The 15002-nt window shown below is 38.9% G+C and overlaps 1 long non-coding RNA gene across 1 annotated transcript; it reads left to right on the forward strand.

The window, feature by feature from the left end:
• Positions 1-447: 447 nt before the first annotated feature.
• LOC308527020 lies at positions 448-12542 on the forward strand. Its single transcript, XR_013996593.1, has 3 exons — positions 448-482; positions 4510-4575; positions 12413-12542. It is a non-coding gene; the product is annotated as an uncharacterized lncRNA (long non-coding RNA).
• The last annotated feature ends 2460 nt before the right edge of the window (positions 12543-15002 follow it).

Here is a 15002-nt window from a genome sequence, read left to right on the forward strand (position 1 = left end):
GTTTACATTGTGACTTTCCTATACAGCCTTTGCATTTTCTAGAGTTTTCAATCACCTTCATTATTTCTTGTCAGGAATGACACATGTGTCTTTATCCCATCACTGTGATTACTTATCTTACTATTTGGTAAATATATATTTATTTTCTTCTTAAGACATTCTTCTAAAAGTCCTGATTTCCTAATTTATAAAACTTAGTTTATTTTCAGTTCTGTACTGAGTTAGAAGAATTTTTTTGACACCTCTTCTTTATAGGATTGATTTTTTTTTTTTCCTTTTACTGGAGTACATCCTCAAGTAATTTTTTCAAAAGGAGTTCTTAGAAGCATGCATGGAAAGTATTTCCATAGTCCACGCATGTCAAAAGATTTGTTTTTCTTCATTATTCTTCAGCCCAGCATTGTATTATTTTCTTTCTTCTGATTATACACCTTTTCCAAGAAGGACCCACAGATAAGACAGATGCGCGAATAGGCCCACCTGTAAGTAAAATGTGCCTCCCTCGCTTCCACTCTCTCTAAAAATATCAATGGAAAAAATATCCTCGAGTGAGAATTAACAACAACAAAAAAAACCCACAAATGAACAAGATAAGGATTGGCCATATATTCTACTTGCTTGCTTAAGACCTCTATTTTCTATAAGAGTTTGTATTTTTTCTGGCTTTGAGCCTTTATATCCTTTTTTATTAATGTACAAAAATGAAAGATGGGGTAAGTTAAAAGATAGCTTCTATTCTTTATCTCTAGAACATAAATATATTCAGAAGGAAAAACCTATAGAATATATTACATGTGTGGTAAGAGGCTGTGGCATACATGTTATTTTTTTCTTTTATATATTTTCCCCAAATCCTGGTGTCTTACATAGGTCATCACTTTTTTTGTATAGTGCCTATGAGTAAAGTGGCAAATTATACCCATAAGAGAATGGGGTCCTAAGCAAATATCCATCACTGAAACTTATTTTGTCTGCAGTTTAAAAGGAAGCCCTACAGTGCAATATAGAGACAATGTATCATAGAATTGTACACTTGAAACCTACATAATTTTAGTAACCAATGTCACCCCAATACATTTAATAGAAAGCAAGAAAGAAAGCCAGGGGAAGTGGGGAAGGAGGAGTAAATCCCTGAAATCTTTTTGCAAATATGGGCCAACAATTGTACTCAGTTCTAGTTTCAACCACCCACCATCTCTTCATCTTCAGTTTCTTCTAGAGATCTTCTAGACCTAGTTAATTCAATGAGCACTATATTCTGTGAGAGGAAGTTGTCTTATTATAGGTTTATTTCATTTCATGATCCAAAGATCATGGTTGGGTTCCAGAAACACTCATCTTTCATTTAAAAAATACCCTTGAATGACTAATGGAGCATCAAAATATTGATTGCTACATTTGATCTAATATTACTCAGCAGATATGATTGAAAAGTTAAAGCACTTTTAAAAGTTTCAAATGTTAGCCCGGCTGGCATGGCTCATTGGCTGAGTGTTGACATATGAACCAAATGGTCACAGTTCGATTCCACAGGCTCTATCCCCAGTGTGGGGTGTGCGGGAGGCTGCTGATCAATGATTCTTTCTCAGCACTAATCGTCCTTCCTTCCTTCCTTCCTTCCTTCCTTCCTTCCTTCCTTCCTTCCTTCCTTCTTTCTTTCTTTCTTTCTTTCTTTCTTTCTTTCTTTCTTCCTTCCTTTCTTTCTTTTTTTTTTTTTTTTGTCTGTTTGTTTGTTTGTTTGTTAATCCTCGCTAGAGAATATTTTTCCATTGATTTTTAGGGAGAGTGAAAGAGAGAGGGAAAGACAGAAACATCGATGTGAGAGAAACACGTTAATTGGTTACCTCCTGCACGAGCCCTGACCAAGGATTGGCCAAATATTGACCAAGGGCTCGGGCACGGGATGTAGCCTGCAACCAAGGTACATATCCTTGACTGGAACCAAACCCGGGACCCTTTGGTCCACTGAGCCAAACCAGCTAAGCCATCACTTATGTTTCTATCTCTCCTTTCCTCTCTTCCTCTCTGAAATCAAGAATATTTTAAAATATTTTTTTTTAAATTTCAAATGTTAGAGAATATAAATGTTTACCTGTTCATCTACTCAGCTCCTCCTTAACTCTCTGTTGTAGCAAATGTATATTGAGAGTGTATTATGCCATAGGCAGGTTGTTGCCACTAGGGATATAATTATAAACAAGAAAGAACAAATTCTTATCTTCATGGAGTTTACATCCTACTAAGGGGACATAGACAAGAAACAAGCAATTGTTCATTCTGTTATTAACTTATTGATATTTTTAATGATAGTCCACTTATTTTAATTGTGTTGTTCTTACTCAAACACTTCAATTCTGATGGTGGATAAATAAAGGGAGAACTTTAGTAGAGGATTGGTAATTTAAAAATTGCATGAGTTTAGTCTTCTAAAGAAATAAAATAATTCGTTATAGCCTTAAGTATTCTGAAAATAAGCCTGACTAATTCTAAATTTACTATCACTTTTAACAGTGCTGTTAGGAGACCACAGGGTTTTTTTATTCACCAAGGAAATTATGGCAAGTATTTTAATTTATTTGATATGATGCCCAGACTCCTGGTTAACTCACAGCTGCAAGTCTTTCCTTCACATATTCCAGGATGAACATTAAAGTATGAGTAGAAAACATGACAGCTGATTTCATTGTTCTCATTTCTCACACACATTCTTGTAACTTCAATAGTCTAGGATGGGTAAAACCACAATATTGTTAGAGAAGAGTTAAAATTTCCAACCCAGACTGGATAGTAATAGCCTTCCCAGTTCTCCCAACTCCCACTCCACAAAAGCAACTCAACAGAAGGTGACCTTTGCCTTAAGGAATCCCTGCAGGCTTCTCCCAAATTAATTCATTTCATCTTACCTTAGTTGGCTGGTCCTCTATCCACACTTCTCCACTTGATTCTTTACTCTTTCCCTTACAAGTTACAAGGCACCCAGGGCTCCAATCTTGGCTTCCTTCTGCTCAGCACTCACAGCTCCTGGCAGTCCCTTCCACTCCCCTGCCCAGGCCTGGGCCCTGGAGCCCCAACTGAAGTCAGAACAGAGCCCCCCTTTTCACCTGGGTAATTGGACCACAAAAAACTTTAGATCAGAATATGACTGAGAAAAGGATACTGCAAGGTCTTTTATAATTACCATTACAAATAACTTTGGAGGAACATCCAGATTATTGTGCTGCTCTGGGCCTTGGGGACAGAATAGTAAATCTGAATAAGCAGCAGCAGCAACCTCACAGGAGCAAGGATGAGCTGTCCAGCACATACACAATCCATTGCCAACTCCGAGGTCTTGTTGAGTAGAAATTGTTTTGGTGGTAACAGGGTGCTGAACTGTGTCAAAAGCTGCTTGAGGAGGGGGCTGAAGTGCTTCCTGGGGTTGAAATCAAAGCTGAGGACTGCAGAGAATGCAGGTGCATGGCCATTCCTATCCCTCCATGTTAGACTGCACAGCAGACCTGGCTGGAGAAATGTTCCCAGAAGAGCACAAGGTTGAGTAATTACTTAGTTTAGGTAGAAACACTTATAAACAACCATGTATCCACTGATTGAGAACAATTAGTTATACTAGCTTCATTGTAGGGAATAAAATGTCATACAATTCCCAAGGCAGGATGATTTTCTGCCCAGGAGAAGAATCTCCAAGTTCAAGGGGGAATGAGTGTCCTTTGTACTTACAAATTGGAAGGTTAGCCCAGCCGGTGTGGCTCGGTGGTTGAGTGTCGACCTATGAACCAGGGGGTCACGTTTTGATTCGTAGTCAGAACACATACTCAGGTTGCCAGCTTGAGCCCCAGTGAGGGGTGTGCAAGAGGCAGCTGATCAATGATTCTCTTTCATCACTGATGTCTCTCTCTCTCTCTCTCTCTCTCTCTCTCTCTCTCTCTCTCTCTCCCTCTCTCCCTCTCCCTTCCTCTCTGAAATCCATAAAAATATATTTTTTAAAAAACAACAAAAACATGGGAAGTAACCTATCTGATGAATGTTTATTCACTTTTGACTTATGGAATAGGAAACTATGGAATCTTAAAAAATCTTGTACACAGTGTATTATTGGACCACAATGCTCCTCACCCACAGTGTTAGCTCCCAGGAGTGGAGGTAATATCACCCCTCTTAGTTCTTGGTACTTGGGCCAAACTTCTCTAGAATTGAATTTAGAAGATGAATTGCTGGTTAGGGAGTCGTTGGGCATCCCCAGGTTTTCTCCCACTGGAGACTAGTCTTGTGGCCACCACAAAAGAGTTGACCTTTTCCTCTTTGTCAAATTCATACCCAGGTTGGTAATACCTTAATTCACTTGAGCTCTAAATATTAAAATAGCAGTAACATTAAAATCTCAGGATGGAAGTTATCTCATTGTATCATTGATAAATATTTTGTGTTTAGCATTTTAAAATATTAGGTAAGTCATCATTAACTTTTCTTAGAAAGACTTTGAAAAGATAAATTGATTTTCTCTTTTTATAGTATATGATGGATAGATAACTGAAAAGATAGATCTTCCAGAGAGAGAAGAAGGAAGTTTCTATAATGGTAAGGTTTCAAATTATATTGCACGAGTTTTCTACATGCCCTTCCCTTCCTCCTGTTGAGCAAATTTTTAGAAATTAATCATCATGATTAAGAAAGTAAGTGGAAATCAAATTTGTAAAATGTGAACAGGTTTTCAATGCCTGAAAACATGTAATAGAAGGCAGCAGAAAATGGAGATATAACAGCTCCTCAGTCAGGCAGCCTTTGCTTTTTATTTTATTTATTTTAAATTTAAATCTTTATTGTTGAAAGTATTACATATGTTCACTTTTTCCTCCCATTGACCTCTCCTAGACCCCACCCCCACCCCCATGCCCCCACCCCCAACCCCAGGCCTTCACCACCCATATCTGTCCATGGGTTATTCATATATGCATACAAGTTCTTTGGTTGATCTCTTCCCACCCATCTACCCCTGCCTTCCCTCTGACATTCGACAGTATGTTCCATGCTTCTTTGTCCCTGGATCTATTTTGCTCATCAGTTTATTTTGTTCATTAGATTCCACATATAAGTGAGATCATGTGATATTTGTCTCTCTCTGACTGGCTTATTCCGCTTTGTATAATAATCTCCAGGTCCATTCATGCTCTCTCAAAGGATAAGAGATCCTTCTTTTCTACAGCTGCATAGTATTCCATGGTGTAAATGTACCACAGCTTTTTTATCCACTCATCTACTGGGCTGTTTCCAAATCTTAGCTGTTGTAAATAGCGCTGCTATGAACATAGGGGTGCATATAATTTTTCTGATTGGTATTTTGGAATTCTTAGGATATATTCCCAAAAGTGGGATCACTGGGTCAAAAGGCAGTTCAATTTTTAATATTTTGAGGAGTCTCCATACTGGTTTCCATAGTGGCTGCACCAGTCTGCATTCCCATCAGCAGTGTACTAGTGTTCCCTTTTTCCACACCCTGGCCAGCACTTGTTTGTTGATTTACTGATGGTGGCCATTCTGGTAGGTGTGAGGTGGTACCTCATTGTCATTTTAATTTGCATCTGTCTGATGATTAGTGACACTGAGCATTTTTTATATGTCTCTGGGCCATCTGTATGTCATCTCTGGAGAAGTGTCTATTCAGGTCTTTTGCTCATTTTTCAATTGGATTTTTTTGTCTTCCTTTTGTTGAGTTGTATGAGTTATTTATATATTTTGAAATTAACCATTTATCAGATGTATGGCTGGAGATTATGTTCTCCCATACTGTGGGTTCCCTTTTCATTTTGTGGATGGTTTCTTTTGCTGTTTTGAAGCTTTTTAAAAGGTCATTTTATGTAAAACTCCATCAAATTCTTGGGAGAACAAGTTTGTCTTTTTTTTCCAAGTTGTTTATAATAAATAGGATTAAGTAGTCAATATAAAAAGACAAAAGTTGATAAACTATAATGCAGAAATAACATTTTTCTATAAGATAGTAAAGATTTCTGACAAACGGGTGTCTAAATGAAATAAACCGGCATAAATGAGACCCTGCGCATAATAATAAAGAGCAAGAATAATGAAGACAGTAACATTTCTTAAGGGACTTCTCCTAAAATGTGACAAGTGCTTTTTTAGAGGGTGGGAGAGTTTGTGGTCAGATTTAAAAGTTGCCTCTGGAATTTACTAGATGTGAAGTCTAAGGTAAATTGCTTAACATTTGTGAGTTTTGATTACCTCATACATATAGGAATAATAATAGGAATAATATTTCTAAGCAAGGAAGCTTAGAAATAATGTAAGAAAAGCTCCTGGAATATAATCTATAATCAGGAAATGGTAGCTCCTGGGCAGAAGGAGCCAGACAAGATAACCACCATGAAGTAGAAGGAGTCCAACCCCTGAACCAGCAAGATCCTGGGGTCTAATATCTAATACCCACCACTTTTCAGCTGCTAAATACTAAGCAAGTTATTTAAATACTGTCTCACTATGTAAAAGGGAATAAACTATAAGAGTTGTATGAGAATTTAAATACTGTATATAAAACACTTTTACAAAAAAATAAAATCAATTTATTTTGTTTAGTTTTTTTCATTTTTAAATATATTTTTTATTGTTGATAGTATTATAGATATCTCCCATTTACCCCCCCACACACACACCTTTCCCCCCTCTTTCCAGGTCCTATCCATCTCCCAGGTCTTCACTACCCTATTGCCCCTGTCCAGAGGCTATGCATATAAGTATATGTTATTTGGTTTACCTCTTCTTGGCCCCCCCCCCCGCCCCCCACATCAAGGTATGTCAGTCTGTTCCCTGCCTCCCTGCTTTGGGTCTTATTTTATTGGTCAATTTATTTTGTTCATTAGATTCCACATATAAGTGAGATCATGTGATATTTGTCTTTCTCAGTTTGGCTTATTTCACTTATCATAATATTGTCCAGGTCCATCCCCGTGCATAGTTAGTGCTTAATAAACAATTCTGTTATTGCCTATGATGAACCTATTATGTCACCATAGGTCTGTAGGCACTGTGGGAACACCAAGAGAAACTGTACATGGTGCCTTAAGACACATAAAATCTTTCCAGGAAGATAAGGCCTTGAGAGCGTATAAATTTAGGTAGTACAAAATATAGTTACTATAGTAAGTTCCACAATACAGGGCCGCAGGTACCTGAGAGTTGAGTTCAAGCCTAAAGAACTCATATTTATAGGGATCAAGTGAGACTTCATGGAGGCAATCATGGCACATCTGCAGAGTTTGAAGAGTGGATAGGGTATCAAGAAGCACAGACTGGAGTTGCCTGAGGAAATTTGGGGGAGAGGAAACAGAATGAGCAATAAAAACCACAAAGTTAGAAAAGCACAGATTATACTTATTGGGCACTTAAGTTCCTGGCACTGTTCTAAGGGCTTTACACATATTCATTCATTCAGTTCTCATACCAATCCCATGAAATACATCTTAGTATTAGCCCTACTTTATAGATAAGGAAACAGAGCCCTTCTCCTGCCTATACCAGTAAGTGAAATAGAAAGTGGTGCCACTTCCTCTGAGCCCAAGGCAGCTTGGTCAGTGGGGCTCATCCCTCAGCCTTCAGCCAGACGGCAGGCACACTCAGGACCCCTCAGCCTACACCAGTGCGTTCAGCAGTCCTGCTTCATGTCACCAAGCCGGGCGATCTGGCTCCAGAGTCTGAGCTTTTAATCAAGACGCTCTTTGATGAGAAAGGCACCTGGTCCTCATTAGGAATTCGAGCTTTATTTTAAAGTTACTGGGAGACATTGACTTTATTCTGAAGGAATGTAGAGGCACTTTTTAGCAGAGATGGGGAATAACATAATCACACTTGTAAGGAAACAGTCCTTGATGGTATCATTAGAGGGGACAAGGAGATGGGAAGGCTGGATAGCTCAGAGAGGGGAGATTTGAGCAGGAAGATAAGTGAGAAGGAGAGTGCCAGGCATTAAAGTGGGAGCAAATGAAAGCCCACATGAGTGCTGTGGCATTGAACAAATGAGGAGGGGACAGGCTTGAATGACAGTTCAGATTAGAATTGGCAAACCCTGGTGATCCTTTAGAAATAGAGAGTGAAAAAGAGGAGCTGACGGAGATCCCAAGGTTCCCGGCTTGAGTAATTGGAAGATAATGTGCTGATAATATGAAGGGAAACAGGAGGAAGGACAAGGGACTTTTGGTGACTAGGATTGAGTTCTCATGTTAAATTTGTGGCAGTAGCAAGACAGGCATGTAGAAGCTCCAACCAAGAGTTGGGATGGGGCCCTGGAGCTGGGGAGATCTGAGCGGGAGACGTAAATGAGGAAAGAACATGAAGCCATGGCTATGGGTGAGAGTGACTGTGGAGTGTGTTGAGAAAAGAACAGAAAGGCAAGAATGGATCCTTCAGCATGACCTTAACCTCGGGTGTGGAAAGGAGTTATGGTGTCTCCCAGAAGAAGGAGGAGTGACTCACAGACTTAGTGGGCCAGGATACAGCAGTGCTGAGAGGTGGGAGAAGGGTGGTGAGGAACATCAAGTGCATGGCACAGGCAAGCCTTGCTCACACATTAAGGAGCACTTTGCTAAATAGTAGGTACCATGGTAGCTGAAAATAGATTGTAGCTTTCCACAGTGTCTTGAATTGCAGGAAGCATATTATTCCTGTGAAAAGAGTCATGCACAATAAAGGTTTTATCTTGCAGGACAGAGGTTGCCTGGAGCAGCATGAAGAGAAGGAATCTGAGCAATGCCCAGGCTCCGTGGGAAAGAGCGCTGGGATCTATTAGCAGTATCTACCCTCAGCGGAGGGAGCGGGGAATACCGAGTCCAGCTGGTCTTTCCTTCATTTGGATGCTTCCAAGTTTTATGATTATCAAGACCTAATTTATAATACACATCAATTAAAGGGGGGTGGGGAGACAAATGTCTCCTCATGATTTCAAGCAGTTTTCCAGTGCCAGGACTTACACAGCGAAGCTGAATGGCGGACTCTCTAAGAGTGAATAAATGCAAAAAAAAAAAAAAGTCTGATAAGTAATGAAGAATCACCACACACCTTCAATTCAGCCCCTTCCTAAGACAGGCATTAGCGGGTGTGTGTGTGTGTGTGTGTGTGTGTGTGTGTGTGTGTACTCGCATGTTCAGTTGTTTGGGACTTTAAGTAAATATTCTAATGGGAGTATGGTGGGAATATGTGAAGGAAATTGAAAGTAATTGCTTTTTACCGAAAGAGGAAAAAAGTTATTTGAATTTCTCCAGTCAAGCACTTTGATTATAGAAAGCCACAGGTAGGGAACATAAAAGGGATTGCTGAATTGAATTATTCACTGAGGAGAATTCATGGTAACCACATTAATAAAATTTTAGATGAGACTCTCTACTGTTCTATGTAAATAACTGTTGCAAAAGCTTTCATTTCATAAGTACTCATTATTATTGACATTTACTGTTCTTCGTCTTGAAAAAATTGTGCACAAACACTTTTGGAAAATACCATTATAATTTAAATACCTATTGGAATTAATTTTAAAATAATTTTGCTTTACAGAATTCTACAGCTGCAGTTCTTTGTATGTCTTCTGACATACTCACTGTGTTGTAAGAATTTACACCAATCTTTCATCTCTGTGTCAGAATATCAATCTTTCGAGGGCAAGGGTGGTATTTCATCACTGTACCATTGACACCTCTGTATAGTGCCTAGCTTTTGGCTAGTCTCCCCTGACTTTTATTCTTGTTCACTGACATTTTCAAGAGTCAGCTTTTGTAACCCCTCTGATGAAAATGTAAGACATGGTGCCTGCTATCAAAAATATAAAATCCAGTTTCAGAGAGAATAGCCACCAAAAATAGATAATGAACGAATAACAAAGAATGGGTCTCAGTAATTACTATTGTAAAACCTTGAAAATGGAATGCATTTTCATTCCATTTTCTGCCACAGATAAATTATCAGGGATATACAGGCAAGGACTTTCACTATTTGGGCTCAAGAGATGGGACAACATATAAGAATTCCACTATTACTATTTCCTGATCACACTTAGTAGCTCTCTTCTCTGTGTCTTTATTCTCACTGTTTTCTTTCTGATAAGGGCCTCTTGTACCAATTCCTGGTATTCATTTGCCAAAACCCTAATATTTTTTCAAATCTAATCTTAAATACCACATTCAAACAAATGTTCCTGGTCTCGCTTAAGCAGATATGATCTCCTTCTTTAAATTTCCTGCTCACTTTTCTTTCCCCTCTCTCCATTACCTAAACTTACATAATGGTACTTATCTTAAGGCAGAACTTTTAGTTTATTCAATTTTATTTTATTCTGAGAGTGCAGAATTTCAGCGTTACCCCTTACTGTTTGTGTCATCTTGGGAACATTATTAACCTCTCTGTCTGTCTCAGTTCCCTCATCTTTAAAGAAGGGATACAAATAGTTGCTTGTCAAAATAAGTTCAGACCAAAAAAAGCTAAGAACCACATGATTTCACTCATATTTGGGCTATAAGACTGAAACTCATAGACACAGACAACAGTACGGTGGTTATCAGAGGGAAGGGGATGGGGGTGGGAAGGAAAGGGACCAAATATTTGGTGATGGAAGATGATTTAACTTTGGGTGGTGGAGACACCATGCAATATACAGATCATGTATCATAGAAATGTACATTTGAAACCTATATGATCCTATTAATCAGTGTTACCCCAACAACTTTAATTTTAAAAATATAGTTGCTTGTTTACATAGTTGTGTTGATATAATGAGATAACATGTAAAGTACTTATAATAGTTCCTAGCACATAATAAACACAGTAAATAATATCTGTTATGGCAGCGTCTACAGTTTCTGGCATGTAGTAGCTATATATGTTGACTTTAATAATAATGATAAGATGGAATAAATGATGAGTTCACTTTGGTCTGATTCCTATAAGAAGAGAGGGAGTTTGAAAAAGATAGATTAGGGTAAGATGGATTTGACTGAATAAGCATTTATTGTATTTTTGCCTTGTGCCAGCATTGGGCATGCAAGGTGAACAAGACAGATAATATTGGGGGGAAAAGGAGGTATTTGGTAAAAGGCCACAAACTTTTAGTTAAAAGATGAATATGTTCTGAGGATCTAATGTACAGCACAGTGAATATAGCGAATAGCACTGTATCATATACTCGATAGTTGCTAAGAGAATAGATCTGAAATGTTCTTACAACAAAAAAATGATAATTACATAACGTGATAGAGTTGTTCGCTAATGCTATGGTGGTGATCATTTTACAATGATCAAATCAACACACTGTACACCTTAAACTTACATAATGCTATAGTCAAATATATATATCAATAAAGCTGGAAAAAATACAGCGTAGCTGCTAAAAAAAAGTGAAGAACAAAGGAAAATAATTAAAAATAAAGAAAAGAAAGAACTGAAATTGGGGAAAATAAAGGCGAGGAGTCTACTTGATATAAATAGGAAAGGCCTCCTTGAGGAAGTGGGGCTTAAACAGAAACCAAAATGTGACAAGGAGTCAGCCAGGGGCAGAGTTGGGGGAAGGAACACACCAGGTGGAGGTTCTGAGGTGAGATGAGGTTTGGGGTGTTGGAGAAACTCAAATTCAGTGCAGCTGAAGTGAGCAAGGGGTTGAGCTGAGGACATAGGCTGGGCTTGCACTATGTAGGGATTTACAGGCCATTAGAAAGGAGTGTGGGTTGCACTAGACTTGACTGAGACCATGTGATTTTCAGCTCTGCTTAAGTCTATGTAACATGTAGAGAAATATTTGGGAGTAGGCATTGAGATGCAAGAGCAAGGCCCTGAGGTTATGACTAAGAATGGTGTCAGAGGAGACAAGAAATAGCCTGTGAAGTGGAGGCGTTGGATTGGAAATATGAGAAACTATTCTCCTTTGGAGGCTCCCCATCTACACAACAGCTGCTGCCTTACTGTAATGGACTTTGAAAGGACTTTTCTCACAGCAGACGAAAAGTCGAGCCGACGTGGTGACCTTTGGAATAGGTGGTTTCTTTTCTGCCAAGTTGAACCTCTTCTGTGAATATGTTTGCAGAGTGATCTGTCTGACCTTAGTGCAGGGTGGGTCAATGCTATCCTTCCCAAACATTCAATTCTTCTCTTTTCATGTCAGCAGAAGGAAATAAATCATTTATGTTAGCTCGGGTAATTGAAGCTTTTCATTTCCAATTTACCCTGGTGGGTGTGTGACTAATTTGAGTTGATAATCATTATTACCCACATTTAGCTTTTTAAGGGATGGCCCATGAGTTGGAAAACATTGCATTTCTATAAAAATTGGTGTAATGGCCTTGAACTTAAGCTTTCTAGTCTAAATGTGAAACCTGAGAGTTAACATTGTATTACATTTCCAGTAATGACTGTGTCCTTTTTCTTTCAGGCTTGCTTCCGGATTTTAATCATCTTTACAGCCTCTTTGAGAATGATTGAACTTCCAAATCCCCTTAAGTTAAAAATTTAAATTCTATTGAACATCTTTGTATTTTATTACTTTTACATTATGACTTGTGCAGTAATTTAAGATCCTAAGAGTTGAAAAAGCTCTTGAAAAAAGATTTTATGGTTGGTTTCAAAATTTTTAAAAACTTTTTAATAATCTCCTTCCTAGTTAGTTTTATAATCATAATATTCTTCCCTTTGAACATAAAGTGGTATAAATATAGAATGTTCAAGCATCTGACATATACATTTATATATGGCTTAAGAATTGAAGATTACGTCCTATGATTCTCTCTGACTTTGATATTTTTTCATCAGGGTTACCAGGCAATAAATAAATACTCTAATTCTTATTTTGTTTACAGTCATCATTACAAAAATTGCTCCACTATTCAAAATCTTCCCAACAAAAGTAAATTTGGGGTAATGATTGGTATCATTTAGAATCGCTGTTGATGAAGTCTTGAGTGGATCAATGATAATATATTTTTAATGCTGTAGATACTTTAAATAAAGGAGGTGAATACTTTTAACAATTTAAGAAAAATATAGAGGATTTTTTAATAAAACAAAATTATGCCTGGCTTGTTTTAGTATGAAATAGATTCTTTATTAAAAATCTGTAATATTCTGATACATTTATTAAGTGTGTTAAACCAACATTTTTTTTTCTCAAACTTCTACCTGTTAGGCAATATTTGGAAAAGGAAGGGATAAACTTAAATTTGATATTGTTGCTACTTTCAGTACTTTTATATAAAACTAATATGGCTTCAGTTGAACTTGGGAAGGGGGGAGGCATGTGTTATCAAAAATTGTAAAAAATTTGGTGAAGGGCATGACATACAATAATTCATTGTCATAATGAGGATAAATAAAGCTTGGTTCTATATATATTTAGAAGTTTCCCCCCAAGATATTGAGGCTGGAATTACTTGAGTTAGGAAAAAACAAGTTTGTCTTGAGTTGAGGTGACTGCAAGTACCACGAGACAGAACTTGCACTGGATCGAAGGTTGATTTCTGTTCTAGAAGGAAACTTGTGTTAAAGAACTGAAGCAGCAATAGAGAAATAAGTAATATCTTTTGTTCCACCCAAATCCAAGAACTTCCTCTTCTCTCCCCCATGAAGTATAAGGTCATCTAGTCAATGGAAGCTCTTTCCTGTCTGTGTCATTGCTTCCCACTTTAGCTCATTTTCTGAAGCTCATTTCCCACCCTCAGCCCCCAGCTTTATTGAGGCATCATTGGCAAATGAAACTGTATGCAGTCTTGCGCTGTATACATAATGATGTTTCAGTCAACAATGGACCACATATACAATGGCAACCCCACAAGATGATAATGGAGCTGAAAAATTGGTACTGCCTAGTGATGTAGCTGTTAATGTTGTAAGCAGAACACTGTGCTATTATTAAATAAATTTAGGTAGCCTGAGAGTGCAGTGTTTATAAAGTTCATACTACTGTACAGTGATGTCCTAGGCCAGTGGTCGGCAAACTGTGGTTTGCAAGCCACATGTGGCTCTTTGGCCCCTTGAGTGTGGCTCTTCCACAAAATACCACGTGCGGGCGCACACATACAGGGAACGTTGTGGAGTGAAAGAAGTGATGTAGTGTCGAGGATTGAGAAAGGTATGTTGAGATGGTTTGGACATATAGAGAGGATGAACGAAAGGAGATAGACAAAACAAGTATACAAGACGAGTGTGGATGGGAGAGTTGGAAGGGGTCGACCTCAGCGAATGTACCTCAATCAGATTTTAGCAAAGGCCAGCTTAGGAGTACCCTAATTAAGTTAATAATAATGTACCTACCTATATAGTTTAAGTTTTAAAAATTTCAATCGTTGTACTGTTGATACTTGGCTCTGTTGACTAATGAGTTTGCCGACCACTATCCTAGGCCTTCACATTCACTCATTGGCTCACCCAGAGCAACTTCCAGTCCTGCAAGCTTCCATTCATGGTAAGTGCCCTATACAAATATATCTTCTTTACCTTATATACCACTAGAGGCCCTGTGCACAAACACTTGTGGACTCGGGAGGGGGCAGTCCCTCAGCCCGGCCTGTGCCCTCTCGCAGTCTGGGACCCCTCGGGAGATGACCACCTGCTGGCTTAGGCCTGCTTCTTGGGGGATTGGGCCTAAGCTGGCAATCAGGCATCCCTCTGGCAGCCCGGCAGCCCTCGGGGGATGTCCACTTGCCAGCGGGGAGCAGACCTAAGCTGCAGTCGGACATCCTTAGCGCTGCTGAGGAGGCTGGAGAGGCTCCCACCACCACCGCTGTACTGGCAGCCATCAGCCTGGCTTGTGGCTGAGCAGAGCTCCCCCATGTGGGAGCACACTGACCACCAGAGGGCAGCTCCTGCATTGAGCGACTGCCCCCTGGTGGTCAGTGTGTGTCATAGTGACCAGTCATTCCCAGTCTTTCTGCTGTTAGGGTCAGTTTGCATATTACTCTTTTACTATATAGGATAGAGGCCTGGTGCACAGGTCAGGGCTGGCTGGTTTGCCCTGAAGGGTGTCCTGG

The sequence above is a fragment of the Myotis nattereri genome (genome assembly GCF_964212035.1).
Source record: "Myotis nattereri genome assembly, chromosome: 11".
Lineage (NCBI taxonomy): Eukaryota > Metazoa > Chordata > Mammalia > Chiroptera > Vespertilionidae > Myotis > Myotis nattereri.